This window comes from Caloenas nicobarica, chromosome 2 (genome assembly GCF_036013445.1).
Source record: "Caloenas nicobarica isolate bCalNic1 chromosome 2, bCalNic1.hap1, whole genome shotgun sequence".
NCBI lineage: Eukaryota > Metazoa > Chordata > Aves > Columbiformes > Columbidae > Caloenas > Caloenas nicobarica.
The window spans coordinates 111,233,016-111,247,673 of NC_088246.1; the positions used below are offsets into that span (position 1 = coordinate 111,233,016).

The 14,658-nt window shown below is 40.6% G+C and overlaps 1 protein-coding gene across 2 annotated transcripts in view; it reads right to left on the minus strand.

Annotated features, from left to right (window-relative positions):
• Positions 1-14,403, minus strand: part of RALBP1 (ralA binding protein 1) — a 33,053-nt gene extending 18,650 nt beyond the window's left edge. The window contains exons 1-3 of one of the 2 annotated variants that reach the window (XM_065629380.1): positions 14,228-14,403; positions 10,862-10,955; positions 10,121-10,359 (exon numbers count right to left, since the gene is read on the minus strand). The gene's annotated coding sequence lies outside the window, so the exon portion shown is untranslated. The remainder of the gene's footprint in view (positions 1-10,120; positions 10,360-10,861; positions 10,956-14,227) is intronic. The other variant, XM_065629379.1, reaches the window with a different exon arrangement.
• Between the last annotated feature and the right edge of the window lie 255 nt (positions 14,404-14,658).

The window sequence follows — 14,658 nt, forward strand, 5'->3', positions numbered from 1 at the left end:
CAGGTGATTGCATGCACAGATGTTATTTTGTAAAGCTGTTGGGCGGAATGAAGGACATGGGAAATTTTTCTGCAGCAAGCATTATGCAAGACCACATCTGAAGCACGGTGGGTGTCCCCAGGTCATCCCCATTTTGCCACGAACGCCATGGGTGTTACATTGAGAACAGTCCCAAGAAGTCGGTAATCAAAGGATGGAGGCAGAGTGCGAACACTCCCTCAGCTACCAGAACCTGCTCTATTGTAAGTTTCCAAAAGCAAGACCCAGAACACAGCAGTGCCTCATCATCACAGGTCTTCAGTCCAAAAGATCTGCACATATGCAAAGAAACTTACATTACTCAAAGAACGAGGCACACTGCTTTTGGACAAAAATTATTCTAGTAATAAGCATAGCTCCATTTTGGAAAGTAACGAACCACAGAGAAAAGAATAAAATCTATCACTGGTGGTCAAAGCACTTCAGAAGTTTATGAGTGGTACTCATACAATTGCTGAGATGGCTGAAAAAGTTGACTTGGAGATGAGAAAACAGAAGTAAGTTATTTACCAAGACTATACAATGTCAGAGACACATCTAAGTTCTGCATCTTCAACAGACTAGCTCAAAGTGTGTGAGGACATTAAAACCATGGTCCTTCCAAGAGTAGAGGACATTGTTAAGTATGCCTCAAATTAATCATCTTGTAATTACCAATGGATGTCAGCTACCACAACAGCTTAGGCAAAGAGGAAAGCTTTTACTACCTTAAAGCTGATAAATCATTTAAGTTTTACTCAAATTGTTCCGAGTTTTTATTACTGCAATAAACCACTACAGTTTAAGCTGCACTTGGACATAAAAACATGCAAATTTTACAACATACTGAAAAACTTGAAAGAAAACGCAGCTTTCACTCAAATATTTCTTAGACTGAAATGTTGCCATGCAGCCAAATAGCAAAATGACATCAGAGGCCACCTATTTTATTTAACAAGCAGCACCCAGGTACACAAACACCGTCTTTTCCTTTCTTTAATAAGGCAACATGGCCATGAAAAGGAGAAAGAAAAGGGGAGCGCTTCATGTAGGCAGGTAAAGCAGGTTTAAAATTTCACAAGTCACCAGGAATCACATAAACAGAGCATTAAGTAACTCCCTTGTGAGTCATGCAGTCTTCACAACTGGCAATAATTAAAGCCTCAAGAAGGGCCTTCACAAGATTTTTTTGGATAAAGAGAATAAAATACAAACTGCACATCAGCATTTAGCTCCTAAACCAAAGTTTACTTCACAGCAGGGGTGTCAAATTCCTTTTCACCAGGGGCCACATCAGCCTCGCAGTTGCCTTCAAAGGGCCGAATGTAATTTTAGGACTGAATAAAATGTAACTAATCCTACTTTTATACAGTCCTGAAATTTCATTTGGCCCTTTGAAGGCAATTGCGAGGCTGATGTGGTGCCTGGTGAAAAGGAGCTTGACACCCCTGCTTTACATGATATGTGATGCTATGAGAATGTTAGAAAATTTACTTGAAAGGAGAGTGTGTAATCACACAAGTCACATAGGAGCAAGCTGTACATTTTTCGAAAAAAATGCCATCATCAGATCAGCTCTAAAAGTAACATAAAGAGGTCTGCATGTTCTCTTATTTACCTGTAGGTGGATAAAGTCTGTTGGAATTACGGTACTATCCAAAGTATTTCAAGTTTTGTTCTGAGAGTCCATACCAGCTCAGCTGTAGTGATATACAAATACACAAAACTACTTAGCTCTCACAATCAGAGAGCTACAGACCACATCCATATTTGAGCAGACTGTTGCAGGAGCCAGCTCACATTCAGAATATCTTGTACTAGCCAGGTTATTCCCTTTTATCGAGGGTATTCCAGCTCTTCATTAATCTGTTCAGTAGAGAGACCCTTAAAAAATAATTTAATAATATCCCATATATTTTTAAAATATCAGAAACCAGGCTTCTGATCACATTATGATAAAGGCTCACAATCACATGATGATAAATTCTCCAGGTAACTTTCTGGTTTGGTTCACTTCAGAAAAAACAGCCTCTAGCCTACAAATTCTCTAGAGCTCCATCAGGATGCAATTCACAGGCTGTTTCCATCAGACATCTTGGGGGAAAAAAACCTTGAACTCCCTGGAGAGAGTTAAGTGCTCTTTGCTCTAGAGGGAGTGCACCTGAAAAGAGACCAACCATAACCGCATATGAAAAGCCCCTGTTCAATAACTCTGCCTCCCCACCTCACACTGCCTGTTTTCCTGTAACGTCCCACTTCCCCGGTGAGGCACACTGTGATGGTTCACATCCAACTGTCTGCTCCAGAGCAACCTAAAGCAGACAGTCTAGGAGAAAAGCCTAGGAACAGATCTTTACAGGGTAACAACCAAAGCCGTATACAGAGGTTACACAAACTGTGTCACGTGTGGCTCCCTTGTTTGTTCCCATCTCTCAGCAAGCCCTGCCACATGTTGTTCCCCAGTTGAATCAACTGCCATGGAAGCAGCTTCAAAGTGGTGCATTATATTATGATCACAACCACATATGCATAAGGCATTCTTGGAAATAAACGGCCAGCTAACAACTGGAAAGACTGCTGTTTAAATGCTTTACATTGCATATTTCTGAAGTAAGAAGCAGAAGGTCTGGACGCTGCGCTGTGAGGCAGTTGAACACTGTAACCAGACCAGACTTTTGCAGAAGCATCTTGACTATATGAGTGACCTGCATTACAACTGCTACTGCCCACCCAGAGAATCGCTTCTCATTCTTCATTCTCCTCGGGAAAGTGCTGGTCCACTGTTCAGGATTCTCTAGTCTTAGCCACTGTGAATCCAGCTCCTGGCCCCCATGGTCTTATCACCACAAAGCAGCCCAGTACCAGTTCCTCCCCCAATCATCCTCAAGCTCAGCAGACTAGTTTCCCATTCTGTGGTCTAGTCCCTCTGCTTCCTAGGCTCAGTCCCTCTCCATTAGGTTCTTCATTCCTTTCCCCTGCAGTTCCTCCACCGTCAGGACTGTACCTCTTCTCTCTCACAACCTCCTCCTCACCACGCAGGTGTTCAGCACCTAGACCCATGCAATTTCAGTTTCACCACTTCTCCACACCCAGTGCCTCATCTAAGCTCTCCCTTTGGCTGCTCACCATTTCCCAGGTTTTCGCTTGCCACCTTCCATTTCTCTCACATTCAGTTCTAATTAAGGCTTCTGAAAATCACAGTCCACACATAAGCAAGGAAAGTTGGGAGGCCATCTCCAGTCAAATTTAGGTTTCCCCTCTAAAATACAAATAGCATTAAGAAGGTTTGCCTGATTACCAAAATACTTTTAATTACATTAAAGAGATTTTCTCTCCTGCTAGTTTACTTCTAAGAAATAGTTTGAAAGAATTTGGCTGGAGCATTTTTAAAAAATTTTTAAAATACCAGCCTAAGAAACCCAACCAAGCAATTTTCAGCCCAAATAAAAAGGCGGTAACTTTCAATAAGGGCTAAACTATTGAGACCTTGTGTTGGTTTTGGCTGGGGTTGAGCTAATGGCTGGGCATGGTCAGGTCGTGGTAAGCAATTGCTTTCATTTGCATCACTTGTCATTCTTGGGTTTTATTTCTCTTTCTTTGTTATATTCCTTTTCATTACAATTATTATTATTATTTTATTGCAATTATTAAACTGCTCTTATCTCAAACCGTGAGTTTTCTCACTTTTACCCTTCCAATTCTCTTCCTCCTGTCCTGCTGGGAGCCGGGGAAAGTGAGTGAGTGTGGTGCTTGTGGCTGGTTCGGGTTAAACCATGACAGAGCTAAATTAAATAGTACACACTGCCCTGCAAATGCATCAAACCCTCCTATACTTCTGAAAAAACCAACATTGTACCACATTTATAATAGCCATTATTGCTTAGATTGGCCCTAAAATTATTCCTAGTGTGACAACCCTGTCCTTTTTCTCCTGTCCACCTCTCCAAATTCCCACTAGTGCCACCACTAATGCCTGTAAAACAGAACAGAAAGTTTTACTTTTACCACTTAAAAAAAAAAATGGAGGAAAATGTAATAAAAGGTGTGCAGTTCACTAACAATCGCTACAAACATAGTATCACTTCAGGTTTTGTTTGCCCTCAGGACTATGTACAAGTTCCATGTTTTCTGACAAGTCTTTTGAGGAGTTGTCTAATCCCTAGTCACCAAAGGTCTGCAGCAAGTCGTACCTCAATCGATCTAGAGAATTAAGACTAATTTTTATACTTCTGTCAGTTCCTGGGCTGAGTTTACTTAATGAGAAATTCCCCTTATCGGAGATTTCAGCTACAGCACCATTCAGTCACACTTCAGTATCTGAATTCAGACATTTGAGAACAGCTGTCCATTTAGTGGAGTCAGTTAAAAATAAAAAAGACCACAAAAGTCTGACCAGTTGAGCTGAATGTACCATAAATGCTGTTTAAAAAGCAAGTGCTAATCACCAGAGTGAGGGGGGGAAAAAAAAAAAAAAGGCAGACAAGAAGTCCATGGATTTGGCATCAAATATTTAACTGGAGTTTTAAGCATTTCTGCTATTCTTTCAAGAGCATTTACAGATTGACCATGACAGATCACACAACAGAGAACAGAATCTAGTTTTTGAGAGAGGCCAGAGCTCTGCACAATCAGTTCTACTGCCAAATTTAAAAAAAAAAAAAAAAAAAAATCTAAGGCTATACATAGCGTAGTTTTGGGTTTGTTTTTGTTTTAAGAGTGCATTAGCTAAGGCATGCTGAAATTCTAGAAACGACAAGGGTAAAAAACAAACGTTAGAGACACTTTGCTTTGGATTTAACACTGGTAACAAAGTTGGGACATGCCTAGACACCAGAAATGCATAACGTAACACACTAGCATTTCTATAACAGCAATAATTCACCTGGCAAAAGCAACAGCAGCAGCAGAGGCACAGTAACACATCGTGAGGCTCCTGCCAGCAGGTAGAGTTCAAGCTCTGTGGAAATTTTGGGAATATAATCTGCTGACAGGTACAGGCAGATGCCAACGCCGCTGCATTATCACCATCTTTCTTATCCAAGCCAATTACGACCAAACCAGAAGGGGTATGTCCCCCTGCAAACACCTTTGCCTAACTCGTACCTGCTGGTTTGTCCTTGAAAAGCCACTTGCTACCACCCACTAACACACCAAGTTTAGCACAGACGAAGCCCAGCTACACTTTGTCAACTGTGTAAGCTTAATACGTAGAGGAAACGACAACAAGCGCACATACTGCATGAAGTCCTGCATGCTGAATCCAGACAGTGTAGCTTTTTAATCCATTATTGAGACATTATTTTGTAGACTGGATGTAGAAAAATCAATTAGAAGTACCATTCTTCTTTACTGAATTGCATGAACTGTGATCATTATTTTATTAATAAAATTTTGAAAGAGCATTAAGTTAATTTTACAGAAGTCACTTCATAATCCTTTAACTGAGAGATCAGTATGAATAGGCTAGTTTACTTTACCAAATACAAAGATTATTCAAATCTAAGGCCTTATCATTCCCAGAAATAAGCATTTTCTGAAAGAATATTGACACACAAACCTTCAGGGTTAAAACTAGGAAAATTAGGTTTCTTGCGCTTTACATTGAGTTTTTGCTACCGTGTATTGAATACAGATGAAGAGATCCATAAATTACAGGCTGTCACTTGAACTGACAACTCTATAACATAAGGAGAAACTAAGAACAGCTTTGCTTGGATCTTTTCATAGTGTGATACACGACACAGATGATCAGTTTCCATATATGACTTTTTTTTCTTGTTTAAAACTCTGCATATTCAAATGTAACTCAGGTGAATCATATCCAACTTTTAGCGAATACTAAAACAGAACTACGGTGTTTGAGATAAAACCCATTCCACTGTAACAGCAGAAAAAAAAGAAGACTTTGATCTAGAAAAACTGTTTATATGACAGCTGCTCTGATTATTTTTAGGGATTATTTAATAACTATATCTATCTGCTGATTATTTTAGTGATTATTTGATAAATATGTCTATCTGGAGCACCTTTGTTTTTGGCATAAAGAGTCCTGTATATTATCAAGCTAACATCAGTGATTATTGACCTGGAAACCAAAGTAAAAGGAAAGTCTCCCTTTCTGTCTTCACTGCTTGTGTTATTAGGACCATATTGAGTAAAATCAACTGGACACTGAGTTACACGCAGACATTTTCCCAACTTAACTATAATGGATAAGAGCATAATGTTTCCATGCTCCCAGCACAGCAGTTTTTAGCAGTCTTGTAGATGCAATTTTACCCACCAAAATATTTTTTTTCTGGTGTAGCTCATTTTATTTGTAGATGTTTTGAGCCATGCCAACAAAATAATAGTTTTATTGATCCATGTTATGTCTATAGCAAACTGCTGGAATAGATACTGATTCTGTGATTCTGTGTGATATTTGTCAAACTCCAGTAATATGTAAAAGAAAATTATGTTGGTTTTGTTTTTTTTTTTTACCCATGGTATGTAAATTTCTACAGAAGAAGAGGACTATATCATATCCTTTTTTCAGACATATTCCCATCAATGCAAATGACAACTCTTCATCAAGACCACATGAAGTATTTAACTTTTCTGTAAATTTCTAAATTTTTAGTTATTTTTTTAGTACCATTTGTAGAGTTGGTATTAACAATTTCTGTTTTCCACCTCTGCCCCAGATTCACTCAACACCCAAGGGGAAAGCCAACTTAAATATTTATAAGCTCAGTAGATTATTAATTACGATTAACATCACCACCTCCAGGGCTGAGATGTTGCAAAATGTCATGCACGTGAACACCGCAAACATTCACAAACACGTTCAAGGCAAGGTGCGGCACCAGCCAGCTTGGGGCAGCAACTGGTCTCCACGGTTCCTCCCAGCAGGGAACAGCTGGGCGGGAGGAATCTGCCTCCACAGCCAGCAAAGGCTTCTTCAGAGGCAGCTATGGGGAAGGCTGATCAGTTAAATGACCGATTACTGAAACAGCAGCAGGACCCACAAGTTCACAACACTTGTTTTCTGTGCCAATTTACACATTCAAACAGCCTCACAAGAAAACTTACATGAAACACCAGCTTTCCAGAAAAATGTATAAGCATCCTTAGAATTTAAAATTAAATTGACATATATTTTCTAAAACAAGCTCCAGTTCAGTCTGTAGCACTTGATGCAGTACTTTTCAGCAATCCTATGGCTTCAGAGTATCATAAAAAACATACCTGAAGAAATAAAGCATGATTGCTGGTTTCAATTTACTTGCTAAATATAATAAAAATGAACTGAATAGTAACACAAATAGACATTAAAAATATGCTTGCTTTACAGCTGGCAAAAAAAGTTCAGTATTTGGGAGCACAGGACCAAACAAGTTCTGGTTGCCATTCCCAAATCTCTTGTGTAGCCTTGTCTACAAAAGAAAAATCATGCTGCTTTAACTAAAATTAGTGGAGATAGTTTAATGGAAGCCCTACTATACATAAGACAAAATAGTGCCATTGTCCTCACCCCAACCCCAAAAAGAAAATAAACTGCCTCTATTGGTATAAGGCATTTTTAAGAGTGGTGAAATCCTTGCTCTTAAGTAGTAAAAACCACCAAATATAATTACCCGTCAAAAATATGCGTCTGTAACTGACTGTTCTAATGATACACATTAACTGCAAACTTCCACGACAGATGTTTGGGTATCTTCTAGATGTCTTCAAAGTCTGACTGAAATAGCATATTAAAAACTTGCTTACAAAAGAAGGATTTATAAAGAACTAGCAACCAAACTAAGCCAAACCACAATAGAAAACTCTAAGGCGGTTTTATCATAAAATAAATAAAATACCATAGAATTGTAGCACACAAAAAGAGTGCTGCAGGTAACAAGCAGGGTAACTTGTCCATTGTTTTTTTGATAGACTATACAGGTTTATGCATATTGTGAGATACATCTGTGACAGTCATTGCCAGAAAATTAGTTCCTCTTAATCGTCTATGTCAAAGAACTCAGAGTTGAATCTACATCTTAGTATGTCAGTCACATTAATTTACTGAACCATCTAGACAACAAAGTCAGAACTCCATATATTAATCATTCCCTCTTTCAGCTGGAAAGTTGCATTTCATTTCCTCCAACAACTTTTAAAATCCTTTTCAAAACATGACTGATGAAAACACACCTGATCACCAGTGCTACGATTTGTATACATTTTGGAGAACTGCAACCCCAAATTTCAGGATTCAAACTTCAGAAGCATGCCCTGTGAAAGAACTCTGCATTTAAGATTAGCTTGCAAGTGGCCAGCACAAAGAAAGCTTACAGAATTTGTAAAGATTAAAACATCTAAAGAACAAGAAAAGCTAAAACCACTGGACTGAAATAATCCAAGGATCTTCTGGGTAAATCTATTCAATCAGGTGTTTTGGTGTGGGTTTTTGTTGTTGTTGTTTTTGTGGGGGTTTTTTTGTTTATTTGGGGTTTTTTTACTTGGTTGGGGTTTTGTTTGTTTGTTTTTTCTTTTTTGGTCTTCTCCCAAGCTCTTTCATTTTTAGTCCATTCAATCAATTTAAAAAAATCCCATCAAATATGAAAAGCTCTTCAGGCTATCTTAAAAGAACAGCATCTCCTTTGAAGCCACCACAATTGAAAAATTAAAAGAGGAGAGTGTCAGATGATACTTTTCTTCTAATTCAATTTTTTTTAAAAAAAGTATTTTAGTTCTTCTACAGATTTAGTGTTATGCTTTTATGTAGCATTTAGCTCACAATATTAAAATCTACTGGAGTTAGATTATTAAAAATATAGTAAAATATCTGCAAATTTAATTATCTTACAGCAGGCAATATTAAATTTATACACTCAATAGTAAGTATGTGAAAGCAGTGTATTGGACAGGGAAAAGCAATAACCAAGAATTATGGACTTACATAGTAACACGATGGAAAAGCACTACTAATACAATGAAATGAGAGAGTTTCATTGTTGGCATGTTTAGCATTACAATTTAGATATAGCATTCAATGTAACTCATGCTAACAAAAATCAGTGAAAATTTAATTATAACATCCAAAAAAATTCTGCACCTTGACTGGTGACATTCATATTTAAAACACACACCTGGACAGGCTAGAAATCTTAAAGTAGCAATAAGCCTAACTGCCAGGGTAAGTTAAATGTTAAATTTCACAAAAGTTATTATAGAAAAAAACCATTAAAATTATAGCTTTGCACTCTTAAGTGTAACTTTATTTTTAGAAGTTAGATATAGTTTTAAAGAGAAGTGATATCCCTGCAGAATTCTTACTATTTTTTTGTGAAAGAGAGAAGTTGCAATTTTTATCACTGATAGCTCTCTTCCCACAAGTGTCAGATTAATGGTGTTATCACGATACACTGTGTTTTCAAAAACCACGTATCCAGCTCAAGCTCTGGTGGTACCAGAGATCGATGTTCAGTCCCAAGAGTTCCTTCCTGCCAGATGTCTGTCTTCTAGCACAAAGCTCAGTTACTTGTAATATAGAAGCCCAGGTATCCTACTGAAACTGTAAAACAGGAACTAAACTTCATGTCCTAACTTAAGTTAGATCATAGCAGCATGTGAAGTTTTCATCCTAGAGAGGACAAAAATGAAATAAAAATACATTTTATCTATACATAACCATATGAGTTGACTCCAGTGAAGAGTTAATTCACTACTAGCAAATGTACAAAACAACCAATCTGAAACTAAATTTATTTTCCTTGAAATCATTTTCTGTTTGGTCCAAACTTGCACTCCGATTTGGAATGTCAAACCTTACAACCAAGCGCTTGCTCCTCACTCTTCCTCTACAGCAGCCATCTGGCCCCTTCCCACCTGTCACCAGCAGCCATCACCCATCCCTTGCTTTCCTTGTGTGCCTCCAGAGAACAAAATAGCCAGTCTAAAAAAAGCTCAGTTCCTTCTGAGCAAGAAAAAGAATAAAGGCGGCAGTGTGCAAAAGAGAAATCTGTTCCTGTCAGTTGCAAAGCTACTCCTTCCATTGCTCTGAAGTAGAGGGCAGCACTTACTCCTATGAAAAGTGTATATCCCCCGGAAGACAAAATAGTGCATTTCTGCACACCTGTGCAAGGTGCTCCCCAGCACTGTGCTTCGTGTTGGGCTGTAGCTGGCAAGAATCATTTAGCCTTTCCCTGCTTCCTCCAGGAAAGACAATAGCCCAGATGGAAGCAAGACAGGGATTGTCTACAAGGTCATGCCATAAATTACTCTGTAGCATCGAGGATTGGAAACCTTCTTTTGAAGAAATTTTATAGTTGCATTGATTGCTTAAGGTTTACATTTCTACGAATCTTCCCAGCACTCAAAACAAATGGAGAGAGAAAAAACTATTAACAATTAAGGCCAGACCAATAAGGATGAGGCAACTTGCATCACACCCTTCTATTACTATTACATCAGAACAACCAGGTAATTTAATTCTGCACATAGAAACAATACTAAATTTGATTATGTAAAACTAAACACAACATTTTTTTCTACTCATTTTTTTAATCTGGGCTACATACCACATTAATTCATGCTATTAAACATCTCACTATACTTATTCAGATTTACATTATTATTGTTTTAGCAACTGGTGAGCACTTTAAAAAATATATATATTTATTTATTATTATAAAATTCTGTGTTTATTAAACAATCAGTTGTTATTTTTTAGTCAGGATGTTATGCCACACTGCTACTGGAAGAAACCGGGAAATGTTAATTATCTGCACTTTTGTTTACTTAGTATTACAGAAGCTATACAAGGAAAAAAAAAAACAAACTATGTTCTCTATTTAAATACATCTTATTTACTTACCAAAGGAAATACTGCTTGTAGGCAGTGAATTGATTGCTCTTAAACATTGTGATCTCATGTTTTCAAATTGGTAGATCTCAGTTTCCTATGCATACTTGGAATTCACAGATTAGACAAGAAAAAAAGATGCCTTCTGCATTTTCAATACACTAATAATAGTAATAAATGACACTAAGAACCCCAGTTAAATTTCCCAAATCTTTTCAGTCAGACACACTTTGTTTAGGCATTAGCTTTACTTTTTACCTTCTTAATAAATTACCTTATCCACCGAAGCAACTGTATTTATCTTTTGCACAAATTCTTCCCTACTAGTTCAAAACTATCACAGCACTTTATCGACGAAACCTAAATATAATAATTTTTCCTAGTGCACTATCTTCTAGTAACAGGGCCAAATAACCTATAATCTCTTTGGAGATATTTGAGCTGGGTGATCCTGGCTGGATCACCACTCCTTACTCATGCAATTCCATACATCCCTCTCCATGGCACCTCCCAGCAGCTGCCCCAGTAAACAATCAGCCCCGTTTCCTCCTGCAGCCTGCAGAGAAATGGGAAGAGGGAACACAGCATCCCTGCTGTTACTCAGCTTCAGAGAGGAAGGCTGGCTGTGGCTGCCACCAACATCAAAGACTCTTTCACCCTACTGTACCTTCACAGCTTCAACCAAGTTTGTATTCGCTGATGTAAAGCCCAAAAGGCTGAGGGATGGCTGGGATGGGAAGGATAAGTACAGACAGGAAAGGAGTCGTACCCTTCCGTTTCCTAAAATCAACCTGCATCCTTGCCTTTCTGGTTTTGGCAGTGGCAGGCAAAAGACGTAATTGTTATTTGGACAGCAATCACTTCTCAACACCACCACGTCTGTAGATGCAGCCTAAGCGCAAGCCTCCCATGAGCTACTTCCAGCCCAGCTATGGGCTCATTTTATTTATATATATATATATATATATATATATATATATGTATTCTTTTTGAGAAACATGTTGAAAACTATGGTCATGAGGCTCAGGTGAAAAGTAGAAAGAGCTGATTAATTCTTTAGGTGGAAATCTGAAGCAGGCACATGGCAAGCCGTGACTAGTTTTAAGGGTAATGAATCATTCACTAATTCAAAATAGTAAGATGCATTAGTTCGGAGGAAAGCTTGGATTATACTAGACATACAATAAACTGAAGAGAATTGTCATACTATATTTTGGCATTTTGAGGCCAGCTACATGACACCAAGCTTTACAGAAGGAAAGCAGATTTGCATTTGCTGGTATTTATTGCTAAGCAGCAGCATCTTCCATATTAATCCAAAACCTGCTGTAAGAAACAGCAGTGTTATTTGCATATTTTCTGTAAAAAATACAGCTAAAACGTATCAGGGAAGTGCCTAAAGGGCACAACTGAGATCCGAACCCCAAAGTGTTGGATCTAGTGCATGTGCACATCAGTTTTGCTGTAACTATATGTACAAAATTAAGCCATGCATCTCTGAAGCAAGAATGCAGTTATTGCAATACCAAGGCAACACAGTCCAGTATAGACATGCACATATAGAAATGGAAATAAGCTACCCTACAGAAAAAACTTTTTCCCTGTATAACTACAATCACACCAGGGGTCTTTCAGTGAAATTCTTACTTTTGGGAAACAAACCACAAAATTGCCCTCCCACCCCTGAATACACTTTAACAAAGACAAAGTAATGACAGAGATGCACCTAAAATATTAAAATTTTCAGGCAGCTATTCCTATCTTTTATTTCAGATGTGAGAAGACTAAAGAACACAACTTATTTTCTCAATGTTAGAAATGAGAACCCTAGAACAGGGAACATAAACTTCCCTGCTCCTCCATAATAAACACCCTATTTTTGACCTCGCTACCTAGAACATTACAGCAGGGAGTTTAGTCAAAACACTTAGAAGTAGTAAAAAGTAGTAAAAAGTCAAAACCACAACCGCTTGTGAGCTTTTTTTAAATTCTACTTTATTTCTCCATTGAAAAGAGCCCCTCAAGGGTATGTGTCACACTGACTGCACAACTGTACTGTAATAGCTAGGGACTGTACTAAAACGAATGGAAGAAGCTGTACAGCATCATTCATCAGCAGCCGTATGCAACACCTCAAATGACATCAAACCCCAAATCTAAGGGATCTCTCTCCCATTTCTCTTTAAGCTTGCTAATAAATTCACATGCATGACAATCGTGCATCACATCCAACAGAGCCTTAACATCATCCATGAATGGGTGCATTATAGCAATGCAAACACACATGACAAGTGCTTCAAGTGCTTTCCAGGTGAGAAATAGGTATAAGAATGCAATTATGGCTGTTTTGCTGTGCTGGAAAAAACAACTCACACAAATCCATCTGGTTTATGCAACTGGTAAAAAGGCCTTAGTCTATTAGGTTTTATTATTATTCCTCATCAAGGATGATCATTAACATCAGTGACACCAGGACAGGAGGGGTGGAAATCCAAACCATACCATTCTCACCAACAGATACTTTAAAATTCTCTGTGTGGGTTGCATTTTCTTTGTGGTTTGTTTTAACATATATAAGCACTTAAAAGTAAGATCTGCTTATTTACTCATATATCACAGACTGACATATGATGTATGGCAACATGCTAACAACATTATTAGGTGGAAAACACCGCACCCTTAGAACTTGTTAAACATACTAGACGCAGAAAAATGACAATAATGGTAGTTTTCTGGTTGTTAAGATGTGACCTCTAGGCGAAGGTAAATGAATTAAAAAAACCTGATCTCTCATTCACAAAAAAAAAAAAGAGCCACAAAAAGCCCATAGCCCAGCACACCTCTAATGGGAGCCTGAGCTACGGTGAACCCTACACGGCTCAAAGCGCATAAACGCTTAAGCAAAGAGGGTGCACAAGCAGCGCATCCCCCTGAGGACAGGAGGGACAACCAGGCCAGTAAGTGAAGCACACGGGCCGGGTCCCCTCCTGAGCAGTCCCCGAAGAAGCCACCGCTGGGACGCACAGCCCGGTACCCCCGCCGAAGCGAGCAGGCCGGGCCGCCCCGCCGCCGAAGAGGGCCGACCCCCGAGGGGAAGGGCAGCGCTCCGGGCCCGCCGAGCCGGCACCGCCAGCAGCTCCGGGCCGGGGGAGGGGGAAAGAGGGCAGGGTCCCCCAGGCCCCTCCCCCAGCCTCCGGGCAGCCCGGGCCGCGCCCCCCCCCCCGGCAGCCGCGCATGGGGGGGGGGGGGGCGGGGGAGCGGGGGTGACTCTCCACTCGACCGTTAACCCACCCCACCCCTCCCCCCGCGCCAGCCCGGAAGCGGCTCCCGCGCCCCCCGGCGGGGCCGGCCCGGGCACCCCGGCCCGCGGGCACTCACCGCCGGCGCCGCGCTCGCCGTCGCAGCGGCCCCGCCTCGGCCTCACGCGCGGGGCCCCGCCTCGCGCCCCATTCCGCCGCCCGGCTTCGCGAGGAGGGACGGCCGGGGAGCGGCGCGAGCTGCCCACCGCGCACGCGCCGCCGCCTCGCTCCGCGGCTCGAGGCGGCCGGTGGGGGGGGGGGTGGGTAGCGGCCTGGTAGGGCGGGAGGCGCGTGCGCCAACAGACATCCCACCCCCCCCCCATAAGATGCGCTCTGCGCAAGCGCAGTACCGTGACGGTGGGGGGGAGACGGTTCCCGCTCGCAGGGCATGACGGGCACTGTAGTTCCCTTGGGAACGCCCCACGGTAGCCGCAGCTGGCCGGCCTCCGCCGCCGGACTACAACTCCCAGCGACGGGCGCGCCGCAAGGGGGAGCGGGGGTGGCCGGAGT